Source organism: Ascaphus truei, chromosome 3 (assembly GCF_040206685.1).
Source record: "Ascaphus truei isolate aAscTru1 chromosome 3, aAscTru1.hap1, whole genome shotgun sequence".
NCBI lineage: Eukaryota > Metazoa > Chordata > Amphibia > Anura > Ascaphidae > Ascaphus > Ascaphus truei.
Window position 1 is genome coordinate 31,614,282 of NC_134485.1, and position 19,144 is coordinate 31,633,425.

A 19,144-nucleotide genomic window follows, 5' to 3' on the forward strand; every position below is an offset into this window, starting at 1 on the left:
TTTAATCAACCGAGGAATAATCTACAAGGAATACATTGTGTGGAAAAACCTCTTGTGGCGCTGAGGGTAAGTGGATGGAACAAAAGTCTTGTGCTGAGGATTCTTCTTTAAGGAATGGCTCAGAGAGGGAAACAAGAGAAATACAAAAACCACAATAGTGTATTACCCTTTAGACAATATAAGACATAATGATTGAAAATGGAGCATTTAATAGTTAAAACAATTGTAACTACAATTGAAGTAAAACATGAACTGTAAAATGAACAGTGAATGATCTTCTGTTGGTTAAAGGAAATAGGGGCTTCCCAGCGCTTGTGCCAAATGAAGCCTTGCTGCTCCACCAAAGGTAAAACTGAAATCCTACTCACCGTCCTGGAGTAGGACATGTGCAGTGGTACGGGGTCTTTTGCCAGGGGTGGCCGTCTGCTGTGGGGTGCTGGACGTCTGCTTGATGCGTGCGGGGAGGTTTCTTGGAGTTCTCGTGGTATCAACTCAGCCGAGTAAATTTCGAGCGTCTCCTCCGCTGACGTCACCGCCGGGTTGGTTCAGCTACGGTACCGCAGGAAGGTATTGTGGTCATCCAGGGACACCGTAGCTGAACCAACCAGCCCCTATTTCCTTTAACCAACAGAAGATCATTCACTGTTCATTTTACAGTTCATGTTTTACTTCAATTGTAGTTACAATTGTTTTAACTATTAAATGCTCCATTTTCAATCATTATGTCTTATATTGTCTAAAGGGTAATACACTATTGTGGTTTTTGTATTTCTCTTGTTTCCCTCTCTGAGCCATTCCTTAAAGAAGAAACCTCAGCACAAGACTTTTGTTCCATCCACTTACCCTCAGCGCCACAAGAGGTTTTTCCACACAAATCTTCTAAATCTGGTCGGAAGATCCCAGATTAACCCTCTACGGTAGCTCCAGGACTACCTACACCCTAGGACTGTATCTCAGGTTTTGTTCCCCCTGTGTTTTTTTTTAAAATTATTATTGCACTAGCGCTCTTATACACTTATTATTTTACCCCAAGGAATACATTGGGTCGACATTTTTTGTAGAAAAAAATGCCGTAGAGAAATGGGCAGTCTTTAAAACATTGTTAAAAATGCACACATCAGTGTGGACCCATGGGTAATAAATATTAAAGATACAAGTCTAAACCTATGTGGCTAAATAAACGGGAGGAAATGGAAAGGAAGAGGCAGGCGATTCTTAAGACAAGGGACAGAAGCATGATATCAGAATTATAAAGATTGTACAAAAGGGCAATCAGATTAGCAAAAAATAAAAACCAAATTGCAATAGAAAGTAAGATCAACCCTAATTAGTTATTTACGTAACTTAATAACTAAAATATTAGAAAAGAGAATATAGGACCCTTTCAGTGTGAGATGGGCAGGTAAATTATTGGAGATAAGGAAAAGGGTATTAAAAAAAATTGTTGACTATATATACCAGGGAAAGAATCAATTGCAAAAAATATTGCTGCAGGAGGAAGCCACAACCCCTATTTTAACGAACAATTGGTTTAACTGAGCAGGAAGTGCATAGACAGCTTGATAAAATTAAAGTAAAGAAAGCAACTGGCCCTGATGACATACATCCAATAGTTCTAACAGAGTTAAAGTTCAGTTAATAGCCAAATCATTACATTTAAGATTCAAGGACTACATTTCCACAGGCTCGGTACCACAAGATCGGCGTAAAGCATTTTAATATTTAAAAAGGAGCTAGATCACAACTGATGAATTTGCAGACCTGTAAGCCTAACATCAATAGTCAGAAAGATATTTGATAGTTTAGTGTGAGATTATATTCAGGAATACCTTATGGACAGTGTTCGACAAATCCATTCACCTACAGGCCCGTGGCGACCTCCTCATGGCCGCCCAAGCAGGGCGGGATTAGGGGCCGGACTAGGTGGCGAGTAGATTTTTTTTGGTTCGGCGAGTAGATTTTTGGGTGATTTGTCAACCACTGCTTATGGATAACAAAATTATTAGTAATAGTCAGCATGGATTTATGAAGGCTATGTTGTGCCAAACTAATTTTATTCGCTTCTTTCAAGAGATAAGTTGGAATTTACACCAGGGTAATGCATTTGATGTGGCCTATTTAGATTTTGTAATGGCTTTTGATAAAGTGCCTCACGAGACATTGGAGTACAAAATAAAGGAAATTGTTCTAGCTAAAAATATTTGCACCTGGATTGAAAACTGGTTGAAGGATAGACCACAGAGATTTGTCATAAAGGGAACCTTTTGATAATGTATAACCCTGTTCACTAAATGTAACTGTATTTGTAACCATGTATTTGTCATCATAACTCTATGCCCAGGACATACTTGAAAACGAGAGGTAACTCAATGTATTACTTTCTGGTAAAACATTTTTATAAATAAAATTCATTTTCAGGTTGGGCTAAAGTTGTAAATGGAGCACCTCAAGGTTTAGTACTGGAACCCCTGCTTTTTAACTTGTTTATTAATGACCTTGAGGTTGGCATAGAGCAGGGCTGCACAGCATACGGCCCTTCAACCCCCCTTCTTCCCCCCTCCTCTCCCTCCCCACTCCTCTCCTTCCCTCGCGGCCGCATGCTGTCTGTGCCCACAGCCCTCTAGGAGCGCGCACCAGCAAACGCGTGCGCTTCCTGTCATCCCCCTAACCCCCCTTCCCGGCTCCAGCAGGGGACCGCGCTCCACCAGTCCCGCGACCCGGAACTTCAGGGTCTGTTAGTAGAGCGCGCTTCCCCCTGCTTCACCTGCCGTCGCCGCCATCCACCACCTCCTCTCCTCCTTTTGCCACCGTCGGCCGCAACAGAGTCTGCTACCGCCGCATCATCTGGTAGGCATGGGGGATGCTGACTTGGGGGGGTGGGGGATGCTGCCTTGGGTTGGGGGATGCTGCGTTGGGTGGGGGGGGATGCTGCGTTGGGGGGGGGTGCTGCCTTGAGGTGGGGGATGTTGCCTTGTGGTGGGGGATGCTGCCTTGAGGTGGGGGATGCTGCCTTGGGGTGGGGGATGCTGCCTTGGGGTGGGGGATGCTGCCTTGGGGTGGGGGATGCTGCCTTGGGGTGGGGGATGCTGCGTTGGGGGGGGATGCTGCCTTGGGGTGGGGGATGCTGCTTTGGGGGGGGATGCTGCCTTGGGGTGGGGGATGCTGCCTTGGGGTGGGGGATGCTGCCTTGGGGTGGGGGATGCTGCCTTGGGGTGGGGGATGCTGCCTTGGGGTGGGGGATGCTGCCGATATGGGTTGTGGGGCCTGCTGTTATTTATTTATTTATAAAATATTTTACCAGGAAGTAATACATTGAGAGTTACCTCTCGTTTTCAAGTATGTACAAGATATTGCGTGCACAGTTAAAGAAAATATATATTATGAGCGTATGAAACAGTTACAGACCAGGTTAAAATGTGAGACAGCCTTAGATTTGAAAGAACTTAAACTGGTGGTGAATGTGAGAGTCTCTGGTAGAGTCTCTGTTTTACCCGTACGACGGACTCTGTTTTTCTTGTGAGGCGCAGGGGGGGGGGGGGAAGAGTGATGGGAGTGGCAGGGGGGGAAGAGTGATGGGAGGTGCAGGGGGGGGAGAGTGATGGGAGGTGCAGGGGGGGGAGAGTGATGGGAGATGCAGGGGGGAGAGTGATGGGAGGTGCAGGATGATGATGAGAGGTGCTGGAGGAGAGACGATGATGATGATGATGATGATGATGATGATGATGATGATTTCACCCGTGCAGCCCAATTTTTTTTTCCTTGGAGCAGTTCGGCCCTCCGCACTTTACGAGTTGTGCAGGCCTGGCATAGAGAATCAAGTCTCCATCTTTGCTGGTGACACTAAATTATGTACAGTAGTAAAATCAGTGCAGGATTTAATTTCTCTCCAGAAGAACTTGGATAGACTCAACGTGAGCAGGTAAACGCAGACTAAGTTTAATACAGATAAATGTAAGGTTATGCATTTGGGAAACAAGAATAAACAGGCAATTTTCAAATTAAATGGGGATAAATTAGGGGAATCCTTGATGGAGAAGGATTGAAGTAGTGCTTAAAATCAGGCAGTAGCTGCAACGGCAAATAAAATCGGGGTATGGATGTGTGAGGATTGGCTTTAGGTTCCGCACCCACGACAGGTCTTGTGGCGGCACAGGGGACGCACCGCTGACCAGGGAAGCTACCCATAGGCGCCGCGCCATCAGACAGGGGGACACCTCCAGGATCGGCCTTAGGCCCCAACCCTGCATCATCCCGTGACGACACGGGTGACGCATTATGCCCGCAGGAGACCACGCACTGGCACCGCATCATGCAGAGCACTAGAGGGGTTAATCCTTAACTCCACTATAAACCAGGATCACCTGCACCTGCGGCTCACTCCGCCTCCATCCTACCATTGGGCGCTTGCTACCGAGTGGGCAGTTCATGCTAATGTGTGGCAGCTGCTTGCTGGCTGCTCATTGGTCACCTGCCCTTTATATGCTCAGCCAGCCCTATGGCAAATTGGCTGAGCATAATTCTTCGTTCCTGAACGTAGTGCTTACCTCAAGCTTCTGCTGCGTTGTCCTGTTGCCTTGTGCATTTTTGATCCTGTCTTGTTTCTGTGTTTGACCTCGGCTTGTACCTGGACCCCCGACCTCGGCTTCCTTTTGGACCTCCACCTTCTCTGCCCCTGGACCCCGACAACCGTCTATGACCATCCAAATTCTCCAACCCCTGACCACGGCGAGTATTACGACTGTCCTCACTTGTCCAACCCTGACCCGGCAACACAACTATCACTCTGCACTCCAGACGGGCTCACGCGGCTGGAGGTCGGTGTACACTAACATCCCCACCTCAGCCTCGCGGTCCCGTCTTGTTTGTGGTGAGCAACCGTTACAGGATAGAAGGGACGAAAGAAAATGATGCCACTGCTTAAAGCATTAGTAAGACCATATCTTGAATATGGAATACAGTTTTGGGCACCATTCCATAAAAAAGACATTATGGAACTAGAAAAAGGGCAGCTTTTTTCTGCAAAGTTAATAAAGGGGATTGAAAATCTGACGTGAGAAGAGGGAAGTTAAATTTGCTTTAGTTATATAGAAAAGAGGCATCTAAGAGGGGATATGATAACTATATACAAATATATTCTGGTCAATCAAGGTGCTTTCAATAGAACTATTCATCCAAAGGGTCGTACAAACTCTTCTAAGGTTGGAGAAAAGGAGATTTCACCAGCAACAAAGAAAAGGATTCCATACAGTAAGGGCAGTTACAATGTGGAACTCATTACCCATGGAGACTGTGATGACAGATACAACAGATAGCTGTAAAAGGTTGGACATCTTTTTAGAAACTAAAGGTATACAGGGATATACCAAATAAGTAAACATGGGATGGATGTTTATCCAGGGAGAAATCTGATTATCATTATTGGAGTCACAAAGGAATTAATTTTTTTCCCTTATGAGATCTCATTGGATGTTGTTTCACTGGGGTTTTTTGTTTGCCTTCCTCTGGATCCAAATATTTTAAATACAAATATAGGGCAAGCACCTGTCTTCTAAATAACATAGGTTGAACTCTATGGATATGTCTTTTTTTCAACCTCATCTACTGTGTAACTTGCAGATTTGATATTCATTCACAGCACATTTTTAAAAATGACTTGCCGAAGTTTCCAAGGTTTATTCATTCATTTGGGATTTCTGGTGAGCAAAAACATTAAGTAAACTTGAAGCGGTCAGCAAAATTTTTGGGTGGATTTTACCAATTATACAAAGATAGTGTCACTTGATTCTTTCTGCGCAAGTTTACACTATTGAGACATTTTCAGTGTCCATAAATGTCTGATATTGACCATATTCATAATTGGTCGTTAATATTTCATGCATCTTTACCCATTGCTGTTCTCACAGTGAGACGGTATATTTGTAAGTTCAGACTAAAATGACAAATTGAATTGGGAAAAACCCTGAATCAGTGCAGAGTTGAACCTACATACAGTGAGCTGTGTGGAAGCAGCATGAGATGAGGAGCACCTGTTCAGAATGAGACCCTGAGAACAAACAGAGAATACGAACACAATAAGTGTTTAGCAATCAGAAATTTATTCTTTTTTTGCCATTGAAAAGAGTTCAACTTGTTAAAAGGAAAACTGCAGTTGTTTGGGGATTCTTTCTAAAGACACTCATTATTTTAATATAACTTAATTGTTGAAGGCTATATTTTTTTTTACCTGGAATAATAATTTCAAGTGAAAATAAACGGTTTGTAAATAAATTGTGTGTTGTCTAATTTCCCCCCTCTGTCAATAAATAAACAAGCGACAAATGTTAGAATGACTAAGCACCCAGAAATTAGGCACATTTATTAAGGACAGCTGATCACCCCAGCGCCTGTGCCTAATGCCTTCAACTCTCTAACAAGCATTATAGTCTAAAGCTGGTAAATTCCGGGCATTATTGAAATCCCTGCACTCTGATTGGTTAAAATTCCGGGCATTATCCAATCAGTAAATAAATAAGAATAAGCCTACATTTAGCCTATAATAGTAATAATCCCCTCAGAACAGGGCATTACTGGCCAATAATGCCCTGTTCTTTGGGGATTATTACTTAATTAATAAGGTTACGCTACAGTAATTGTGGGTTGACGTGAGTGGGCTGTAAAATGCTTTCTAGCGCTGGAAGGGGCATTATGGAAGAAGACTGCTTTGCAAATATGGCCCTAAATCTTTTCTCCTAATCTGCAGCGTGGCTTTAAATTTTTTTATATAATTACTTTTTAATTATTTGTATGTTTCTAATCGTTTGAGTTGTTCTATTGTGTGTTTCAATTAGTCTCAAGTTTACTCTGAAAAAAAAAATCATTGTAAATTGCAGCTTTAAATGCGCCACGTCTTTTTAATCTATCTAAATCCATGTCAACTGTTTCCGTATCATTTCAAAGCGCGTTTACCTCCAAAAAATATATTTCCTTTCTTTCCGATTCAAAGAGATGGTAATATAGTTATTTTCTTTTTTCCCAGTGGGCAGAGTATGTGAAATAAACACATTTGGAAATACATCCTTTAATGCTTAACATTTTTATGAACTGTTTTTGTTTCTGAAACCAACAAACCATATGGGAAATTATATTTGGAAAATAGACATTTCACTAAATGTGTGAAAAATGTTTCCACTTTAATTCTGATCCCATATCAATACTAACTTTTTTTTATTTTTGCAACCACATCTTGCTGCACGGATGTGTGGTCTGGTTCACTGAACCAGGATACTATTATTAAACATTTAATCAAAAACAGAAGAGGCCAACTAAATAATGTGTGCCTTGGTGTTCTTATATTTAACGGTGGATGGGTGAATTTGTTTAAGCATTTGTAAGCGCTGATGATTATCCTTTATTAACACAAAAATGTTTCCTTTGCAAAGAAAATAAAGGGTTGTAACCATTAAAACGTATTGTAGCCTATACCACTGAATGGCCATTAATAAATGAGAATGGTTGACACATTTGTAAATTAATCCCTAAGATTCTAAATTATAATTACCCTAAAAAATAATAACTATGTAGCATTTTGTTCCCAATGGGACTTAAAGGGACATTTATAGCTAACCGTTACAAAAGATAAATGACTAACACAAGAGAAAAATATAGGATGAGCAGAATACAGAATGGAATGATTGAATGTCAGGTTGTGGTTCACGCCTCAAATACATAAGGCCGCGCTTATAGTGACGGCGATGTGACGTCGCCGAAAACAAATGCATTGCCGCCACCGCGTGCGCTTATAGTAAGCGCGACTGCGATGAAGCGACGTCGCCGTCGCGAAAACTGGTAGCTGACAAAATTTGATTTTTCAAGGGCTGTCGCCTCGTGACAGCCCTTGAACCAATCAAGTGTCAGGAAACCCGCGACGCCGCCACCCGACGGCACTATATAGCGACAGCGACATCGCAGCAAAACAAATGCATTGCCGCCATCACGTGTGCTTATAGTAAGCACGATGCGATGGCGCGACGGATTGGTCGCGATCACTGGAAGTCATCTCTATTTGATTTTCCAGCGACCGTCGCGTCTCCGACACTATAAACGTAGCCTAAGTCTAGAGACTGTTTTCCATGGTCTCAGACCATGTGAGGCAGAGAGTTCCAAAGAGTAGGAGCCATGTGGCTGAAATCTCGTCCCCCAAATGAAGTCAGGGAGAAACTGTTAGGGGTTGTTTACATGCAGATCAAGTGAGCATGTGGGTTTATAGAGAACCAGGAGATCTTGCCGGTAGCTGGGAACCAGATTTTGTAGGGCTCTGAAAGTCGGCAAGCCGATCATGAGACATCTGCCGTCTTAAAGGCAGCTAGGTCTCGGTAAAAGAAAAGACAAAGTCCAGTTTGAGTGCTTCAGAGATCGCGTGTGGTTAATAGTATGCATCCAAAAACCATAAATACAACATACAATATTAATGAAAGATACGGAATGCCTTCTGTTGTGGCTATGGGTTATCTAAAGTAATGTCCATAGGTAAGTAAAGGACCATTGTGGTCTAGTGGGTAAGTATTTCTTCACAGGGGTCAGGGGAAATGAGCCTGGTGAGCTGCCAACAACTCGGCCATCTCAGAGATCTCGTAGCAAGCCCTCAGATAACCAACATTTTAGAGCAACATGCATACACCCAGCATGCGATTCTTCTATATTCATGGAAGAAACCACTCCCAAATTAATTGGGGGTATCCACAGTACTCACGGGATCCCAGCCAGCAGAACTTCTTTTTGGCGTGCTCTCTGCTGTGTGGGTAGGCAGGAGGAAAAAAAATGGTGGTGCACAGCACAGGAAAAATAGAAGAGCTAGCATGCATAAATATAATAAAAATCTAATTATTTAACACACCGCATGTAGTAAAAATAGAAGGTAGAAATCCTCTAACGAAAAAAGGTGGTTCCCAGCACTCAATGAACAGATAGTCTGATAAGCAAGGAAATGTAATTTAATATGCAAACATATCCGCAAAATAATGACATACAGAGAAAGATGTCTACTAATTGTAAAACAGGAGAAAACAATTACTCAAGGTGCAAAAAATGACACCTGTGGGAAAAAGGTGAATAGGAAGATGGGGGAAGGAAGGGGAGGGAAAACAGAAGGGGGGGGGGGGAGTGATTGGGAAATAAAAAATGTGGGTGGGGGTGGTGAAGAATAAAGGTAATAGAGGGGGCAACATTTTGGGGATAACCCCCTTCTTCTGGCCCGCTCCCCACGATCTGTGACCACAGGTACTTCCTTCACCCTTTATCCTTACCTCCAAAAATACACACTAAGTGAACCAACGCAATCACCAGGCTCTTTGTGTCAGTAAGCCCTAGCAACCCAAAATTGGTATAGAACAGGGGTCTCGAAACTCGGTCCTTAAGAGCCGCCAACAGGCCGGCTTTTATGGATATCCCTGTTTCAGCACAGGTGTCTCAATCCGTGGCTCGGTCTTTGAGTGAGCCACTGATTGAGCCACCTGTGTTGAAACAGGTATATCCATAAAATGACTAAGTTTGGAGACCCCTGGTATAGAAAATAGCAGTGGTCCTGTCTATTCACCAGTAGTGAAGTCTAGATAAGTCCAAATAGAAGCACTTGGACCAGCAGCAGCAGTCCCACGTTCACAATTATGTCGTCTGCAGCAGATGCACCCCAGCCTGTAGCAGAGGATTGCAATAAATCGTGAGCTAGTAAACTCCATCATTTGGCGGTACTGCTTTGCACTGACTTGTATTGCTGTGCTGTTTTCTGACCAGTGCTTGAAATCTGGTCAACTGCTGCTGATCCAATTGCTTCTATTTGGACTGTTATCTAGACTTCACTCCAATCACAAAAAATATATAGTTAAATACGTATATGTAGCCCCGGTCTCATTTCGCCCTCAGAGACCCCCTTCTGTGAGTGCCGAGCGGTCGCGGGTGCCGCCAGAGGCAGCGACGGACCCGCCGGCACAACGCGAAGGTGGGGGCCGAAGCAGGGAGCGCTCCGAGTCCTGGGAGTCCCGGTGGCGCACCCGGCTAGCGGGGGCCGCTATTGCCGAGGAGCGCACATGCGCCGTGATCGCGCATGCACGGAAACAGCTAGAGAGTTGCGGCGGCCATTAGGGACTCGCGAATGCGCAGGGCAAGTGCGCACGTGGCCCCAATGCAAAGGCAGCCTCCACGGGACTACGTTCCCATGAGGCTTAGGGCCAAGTACACCAGGTGCCCCATAGCGGCCAATGGGAGCGCAAGGTTACTGGGAGAGCGGATAGATACATTTTGCGGGCTTTGGAGCAAGGCAGTTGGAGCTGGGAGCAGGAAGGGGGAGGAAGGGTGTAGGGAGCAAGTGGCTCCTACACCAGGTATGGTGATTCCCAGGCAGGCCCCAATCCCTGTTAGGGTAGTGGGTAGGTACTGAGGGATGGCCCCTAAGGTAGGGACCCTGCCCTTAAGTGTGAGTGTGTGTGCAGTCTTGTCAGTGTCACGGCTGTCAGTGCTGTGAGTGCTGATAAGAAGGTACAGTGAGTGCAGTGCGGTTGCTGCAGGTAGAGTGTGAGTGCAGTGCGGTTGCTGCAGGTACAGTTCGTGCAGTGGGTTGCTACAGGTATTAGGGAGAAGTTATTGAGAGGGGATCCGGGAGGTGAAGGGAGAGGTAGTGTGGGTGCAGGGGGTCAGTGACCCGCCTGCATAGGACAGTTTTACCCCGCAGGCCCTAGGAGTATTCCCTGAAGTCACCATAGGTTGCTGTGCTGCAGGGACGCCCTATAGTGGTAGCGAGCATCACCCTTACTGAGTACCAGTAAGGGACAAAGCACAGAGTTGCGGCGGTTGCAGTTATCTGGGACCAGACGGCTGGACACCGTGACATCTGGAGGCTACGTGTCGGAGGCGTCTGACCCTTTGTGAAGTTGTTGCCGGTCACCGCCGTGACCGGAAGGTATTATTACATCAAGTGCACCAACACCGGTCAACAGGCGCTGATCCCGCCTTAGGCGTAACTCTTTAGGGACACTAAGCAAGTGGCTAAAGAACTGAGCCTATACCAATACATTACCGTACATGGACACGGTGTGGAGCACGCGGTAGCGGGACAGAGACGGTACTCAATAGGAGCGTGGCTGAGCCACTACCGTTATAAGGGTGTTAGGCATTGCTGCTAAGGTTATGTGTTCGGTTATGTGTTAGGATATGCTGTGTGTGAATTGATATGTGTTATTGCTACGTTGCATTATAGAGTGATAAGGTTACCGTGCATTATTACAGTAAAACTGGTTGCATTCATATGTGTGTTATTGTATTTCTTGCCCAGGGGAATCTCACATCACGGGAATCCTGGGTAAGTGGAGGCGCTGCGCTATAAGTGTTACCCCAGGCTCCCAGCTAGCGGAGGCTCAGATCTCCTGGAGCCGCAGGTTGTGTACAGTGACCAGTAGTCTCTTTGGGAGCGTCAGAAATAGGGCTACATATATATAATAATAATAGCATGTTCTTGTATAGCGCTGCTAATTTTACGTAGCTCTTTACAGAGACATTTTGCAGGCACAGGTCCCTGCCCCTTGGAGATTACAATCTATGATTTTTTGGTGCCTGAGACACAGGGAGATACAGTGACTTGCCCAAGGTCACAAGGAGACAAAACCAGAACTGAACAGGTTCCCCTGCTCAAACTCAGTGCCAGTCAGTGTCTTTACTCACTGAGCCACTCCCTGGACATGGGCCAAAATAAAGTCCAGAGTGTCAATAGATGAGTTTTATCTAATATATATATATATATATATATATATATATATATATATATATATATATATATATATATATATATATATATATATATTGCTGTGAAGAATAGGCGAACCCACAATGAAGGGGAGTTCGGAAGTGTTTACAAATGTGTAATTGTGCTTTTTGAAGTGAAACTTCTATGTTGGCACCTACTGAGTTTTGATAGGGAAAATTACTTGTGTTGTAACGAAAATCCATGACGAAAGTGACCTCTCGCTACTAATGGACGCGCCCGCGCATACCTCACACTTCCAGGCTGCACAGAGGTATTAGCCAGCGCATAGGATTGCCAGGTGGCTTGTCCAAAAATACTGGACACAATGGTAAAAGATGCGACCCCCCAATACATATAAAAATGCCCCCACCACCCCAATACATATAAAATATACCCCACCTCCCCAATACATATAAAACCTCCCCCCCCCACATCCCCAATACATATACAATATACCCCCACCTCCCCAATCCAATTCAGACTTACCTTGGGGATGGTGTTAGGTCGGGCACAGTGGCTGCAGGCGGGCCGGTGGATGCGGAAGGCCGGAGGGTGGCTGTTGGCTGCCGAGGGGGAGGAGGGCAGTGGATGCGGAGGGGGAAGTGGATGCGGGGGGGGGGGCAGTGGATATGGGGGGGGGGGGCAGTGGCGGAAAGATAGGGACTTAGATAATGGGTGTGTGAGAGAGTGCATGGGAAAGAAAGGGAGCTAGATAATGGATGTGTGAGAGAGTGCATGGTTAATTCAGAAGGTGCAGGAGAAATTGTACCAACTTTACACAATGTTTCACTGTGGAAAAAATTCCTGGTGATAAAATACTCTAATCAGGATGTCTAATCTGCATTAATGAACGCTAGTGTTCTAGTCAGATTGGAAACTTTGAAGCCTAACACTTAAAATAAAAATATGGACATATTTATTCCTTTTATCACACAAGACGGTAAAGATTCCATGAAAATTAATAAAATTGTTCGTAAACATTGGCGCATTCTAAAACAAGAATCTGTTCTTTGCGATTTCCTGTCTGACACACCACAGATGGTGTTTTAGGCACGAAATGTTAAAGATAAATTGGCACTTCGTGCTTTAAGAAAAAGTGAGAATCTAAGCACAAATAACTGGTTGATCACCAAGCTTAAAGGCTTTTACACATGTGTAGCCCCCTTTCCCTATGCCTAAGGGAAACGACGCGTGCTGCTATACCTGTTTTCTCAATGGAGGCCTAAGTCTCCGCCGCTGCGAGCCTGGGGTGAGCTCTCTGTTTGCAGTGCAGCGCCTCCACTTATGAGGGATCACAGGGCCTCATGCAGAGAGCATAGAATTTTCAAATTGGCGAATTTCATAAAAAGTAGCTTTTTTGGAGAGTTTTATTCTCCATATGCAGAAAAGTGCGAATTCTGCTATGTTTAACATGGATGCGTGTGGCGAGTTAAAATGGGAAAGATGCGCGCTTCAGAAACGTGTAAAAAAAAATTTGCGCCTTTTTTTTCCCCTTTACTATAGGCGGCGAGCGCCATCTTGCCATCTTTTCCTGGCGCGGCAAAAATGCGAAAATCGCGCCGCTACATGCCGTTCGCACCTCTCTGCATTCGGAGAGTTTTAAAAATGGCGAGATGGAGGTTCTCGCCAGCCGCGAGGCGAGTTTTAGACATAGGAAAAAAAAATTGGCGCGTTTTTCGTAACTCGCCATTTTCTGCAATTTTCTGCAATTTTCTGCGCAAAATTGTACAAAAAATGGCGAGTTTTGAAATAACGATGCTCTCTGCATGAGGCCCACAGTGTGGGATAACCCCTCACAGGAACCAATACACATTAATGAATAATACACATGTAACATAAGTCCCTTCTACCTATCTCCCCTACCTGTCACATCAGTCCTAAGCAGTCTGGGCAGTCACAGGGTTTTCGCTCGCGAAGAATATCCCCTTCCTTCTGCCTGCGCGAACCCTATTGGTTGGGCTATCCCATGTGGTATTTCCTACCCCCAGAGGATCCTGGGACTTGAACTCCCGCGCAAAGTTTTTCAGAGACGTCTTAAGATGGCCTGCGCACTGCCGAGGCTGCGCGGAGCTCTTGCGGCAACCCGGCAGCTCCCCCTCACAGGAGGTAAGGAGGGGGACTCTGCTACACATATAATAAATGCAAAGCCTGTAACTTGGGACATATTAAAACAGATTATTTTATGTAATTTGCTACTAGAGAGAATGTTAAGATTTCTCACTTTATAAACTGTGGAAGTGATCATGCGGTGTACTTTCTTACTTGCCCATGCGGATTACAATACGTCAGTCGTACTACTTGTCCATTACGTGTCACAATTTTATAACATATCCATTATATTATAATGGGTTTTGAGACACATAGTGTATCATTACATTTCAAAGTTTTACATAATTCTAACCCCAAAGGTTTAATCTATCTAGGCATAGATCTAGTTCTACCTTGTTGAAGGGGAGGTAATAGATTACAACTCCTGCATCCACGTCATGGCATGGCATGGCATGGCATGGCAGGACCAGTATGCAGGTCCATGGCGTGGCTGTAAGCTTATAACGCTTTGCCAAAGGGTTTAACTAAATGACCCTTACTTATGAGAATACTAATATTGAAGTATTTAACTACAGTATGTATTTTGTAACATTGGATGGAGCTTTGACTATTTTTTGTCTTGAGTTTGAGCTGTAAACTATAACAATAGTCAACGTTACCTTAGTAATATAAGGATACATTGTAGCTGCTGACTTACACTGACTGTAGGATTGATTGGAAATGAAAGGCGGCCATTTAGTTAAGCACACAATTCGGATTGTTATATATTTATAATAGGAGCACCAAACGATTGCCATCTTAGATAATAATGTAGAATTACACATTGTCACATACATCACATATTAAAAAAAAAAAAGGGGCGGTGGAATGTAGTATTGCTGCTTTAATAAAGGGGATGGATAATCTGATTTTTAATTTAGAGGCTAGCTAAATTAGATTTGTTTACATTAGAAAAGAGGTATCTAATAGAGGATATGATAACTTTACACAAATATATTCAGGGACAATACAAGGAGATTTCAAAAGAACTATTCATCCCAAGAGCAGTACAAAGGACTCGGGGGTATCCCTTAAGGTTGGAGGAAAGGAGATTTCACCAGCAACAAAGAAAAGGGATTTATTTACAGTAAGGGCAGTTAAAATGTGGTATTCATTAGCCATGGAGACTGTGTTGGCAGATACAATAGATATCTTCAAAAAAAGGTTGCACATCTTTTTAGAAAGGAAAGGTATACAGGGATATACAGTACCAAATGCTGATCCAGGGAGAAAGCTGGTTGCGATTATTGGAGACAAGGAGGAATTTATTTTTCCCCTCATGAGATAATGTTGGATGATGTTTCACTGGGGTATTTTTGTTTGCCTTCCTCTGGATCAAAAAGTAAATAGAAATATAGGATAAGTATCTGTCGTCTAAATTTAGCATAGGTTGAACTTGATGGAAATATGTATTTTTTCCAATCTCATCTACAGTACTATGCACCTATGTAACTATGTAATTATGATACATAACACCTCTACTACTTAGATTGCAGTATAACTCAAAGCGCTTCACAATTACAGTATAGTGCGCAGTACGTAGCACATAGGGTATTTTTTTACAGACACAGTCCCTGCCCAGATGAGCTTACACTCTATGATTTTGGTGCCAGATGCACATGGAGATAAAGTCTTTGAGAAAGCTCGTGGGAGCGAAACATGTCAGTGTGTTCCTCCTGTTGGGAATAAATCGTTTTTATTACACCCTCTTCACTTGTTTCTGTTCGTGGTGCGGCGCAATCTTTGGCTTCTTGCCAAAAATGTTTCCCAATATCACAAGGAGCTGACACTAGGAATTGAGCCAGGTTCCCCTGCTTCAAACTTAGTGGCATTGTTATCAGTCAGTGCCTTTACTCAATTCTATAAAAAACAGTATCCGTTTCTCTTTATGAATTTTTATAGAGGACATGATAACGGTGATCAATGTTTCAGAGTGCACTGGTAATGCTACTTCATTCTTTCTAAAGAATGTAAGTGATCTAATCAGTTTGACTTCTGGCTTGAAATGGCTAATGAAACGAATGGCACAGTAGGGTACATTTAGAAACTGTGGTAGAAAAGAGGGAATGGAATGGAAGATTTAGTACAGTTTAGTCTATTTATGGAGACTGGGTATTCATAAACAATCCTGGTCAGCTGCCAACTTCTATGTAAGTATGTAAGTTTCAGATACCAAAATAGTGGCAACTCAATCAGTACAATGTCCATATGGTTATGAAGGGTTTAGACGATTGTGCTATGTTTTACTTTCATACATTACCATCTACTATATGGACTACTTGCCCTACTGAAAAATCATAACTCTAGAAGGGAAGACCTTACTATTAGTACTCCGTTCAGATGTGCAAATATCTCGCAGTTCATTTCTCAAACATTTTCATGATTTATTTGTTTTACGCACAAATATTTTTGTCACTTTGAGATTTTTGCCAAACTTATGGTACTGTATATATGTTCGAATCCAATGCAACATAGATCTTCACCACACTACAAGCTGGAAATGTTTCAAGGTGCCTCCACCCTGGACTCGGTCAATACTAACAGGAGAAACAATCCTCCCGTGACAAAGCTGTTGCGAAACGTACGTCTGGAGCTATGTAAATCCTACCTTCGGTGCCTATGATTGTTGCCTTTTCCGTCTATTACAATGTTTCTAAGTTGAAGGATCTTTTAAAATTGTGAAGTGAAAAATAAAATGGATGCCTTCAGTACAATAACCGAGTGTGCGAAGTCGTTGTGCACAGTGAACAGTATATGTATATGACAAGTTCTAGTCTTAGTTTAGAATTGATTCCTGTTTGCAAGGCTGAGGAAGAATCGGATGGCTCATAGACACTGTTATGGGGAGTCCTAGGGGTGTCCAGCCAACCTGCTCTAATGCTATTGTACATTCAAAGGGATTGAGGGGCCTGTAGTCTAGATCCTCTACAGGCCCCTCAAACCATGCCTGGTTTGTGCTCTTGGTTGAGGTCTTTTGTTAAGAAATTAGGATCTTCCTCACACACTAAGTAAAATGAGTATAATTAAATAATAATGAACACATGCTGATTGCTGAGGCACAAATACAACTGTATTCAAGAGGGTCGTTATTCCTTCTGCTCCTGAGTCCTGTGCCCTCCTAACGTGCTCCATTCACTTCCTTACCTATCTTGTTGTTGCTAACGTATTGATATGAATGCAGACAGATAGAAATAGTCACTGGAGATAAGTGATGTTGGCTAATGATGTATTGCTCTGTGTCTGTGCCCTATTTATGGTATTTGCAGTAAAGAACTTTAAGCAAATTTACTCAGGAAGAATTTGTATTATATAATTAGTTGCAAAAGCTTGATGAATTTTTGAAAATGTTAACAACTTAACACAATTTTCACAAGTTATGGTCTAAAATTCACCAGTTTCGCAAACTTGTGTCAATGTTTTGCACATCTCTATTAAGTTCAGTTGCTTAGTGTAATGTCATATATGGATAGGTTAATGTCAGACAAAAATATAGTAAACAACACATGATAAGTAGAGTAGATGAAACAAACTCCATTTTATTTGTAGTGTTTGTGATCAAAGGGTACCGTTGAAACGCACTATAGTCTACACAACTGCAAATCACGCCTGAGGAAATTATGAAACATTTTAACAGAGCCAGCAACGTTCCTTCAAAAACCAGACATGCTGTATTCTTATCGACTGATTCTCAAAAACTGGTTTAAGCCAGATACTTCTAAAGTTTTTCCATCTGCCTTTAAATGGCAAGCACCATACAAAGTAAAATAATTGAGGTTTTATGCACTAACTGAATGAGGTTTATGTACTGTTGGTGTGGGTGGTATTTCTTAATGTACCTTGTTTATATCTAGGTAGAAAGTGACTTGTGATGTTTAAAGCCTTATCAGACCCATCTCCTTGTTATCTTATGCTGCATGGAATGTTTTGAAGTATATTCTCCCAATACAGGAAGAGAAATTGAAAGGGACTACTAGCTTTTTGTGTGTGCTTCATTGTAGCTTGACAATTCAGAACTATCAAATTCCTCATTTTTTTTATTTTATGCGTATCCCCCTTTGGGATTACCATGGCCTTAAGGGGTTAAATGTGTGGGTCCACACAGAGTAACGCCCTTTCCCCATCATATGGTGCTGGGTTCCTAGGCAGAATCATTGCCCGCCTACTTCTGCCTAGTGATAGTGATGTCATTGCTGACATATATATAAGAGGGAGAGGGTTCTAGAAGGACAGGGCCCGGAGGAGTCACAGGTGAAGGACGCACTATGAATATTGTATATAGGTTTATAATATAGATATGTCTAGCATATGGTAAGGATTCTCTTTATTGTTTTCTAGTTAGGGACAGTGCCCCGTTTAGATAGCATCCCTAAGAATGATTCCTCACTACTCTAAAGATTCAGAAAGGCAGGCTATACCAAGAGGGGCTCCCGAAGCTGTAGCCCCAAGGTATAGTGGGACCAGCCCCATCGGAGGATCTGTACCTGACTCTCACCCAGAAGGCCACGTGAAGGCATTCAGTTCCCGAGCCATGGATAGTAATATAACACCCCTATCCCACCCTAAGGGAGATTTGTAGGTGTTATGGTGCTGTGGTGCACACCTGTTGGTTCTGAGGACTGAGTCTCTGCGATGTTGTAGGGAGTGGGACACAGGACAGTCTTTTAGGGATGGTCCAGCGCCTCCATCGTGCAGGGCTCCTGCCATAGACAGAGGTTTATCCTCACAGTATCATCCATTATAGCAGCAGAAAGTTGGGGGTGGTCCCGTGGGGTCCGTCGGCGGAGCACTGCTGTAGTAGATAATGGGGGCTGCACACCAATTCCAATAAAAACTGCTTTATTAGGTGGTCATCAAAAGTATAATACAAACACTCTGACGCGTTTCAGGACTGTTGTCCCTTTATCAAAGAGTAAGTTTAGCAGCAGAAAGGAATCTGACTCCAACTGCCAGTATGCCTGCACCTGTACATGGCAACTTTGTAACTTGGGCAGGATGAGGCTCACATGCTAAGCCATATGAGAAGGGTTTAACCCTAGCATTGCCTGTTACTACCAGGGCTTAAACTGCTTAAGGCATAAAACTTCAGTAGGCAGAGGGTACATGGCTACACTAACAACAGGCAGAGAGACAAGGCCCGACAGTGGCCCAAAGGAGCTGGAGCACTATCAAAGCTACAGAGCAGAGGGATCCTATAGGTAACAGGAGTTAATCAGGCCTCAGCACCTTCCTAGCGGGCAGCTAAGGAAGAGGATACAGACAGCACATACAGAGAATAGTGATGATGCT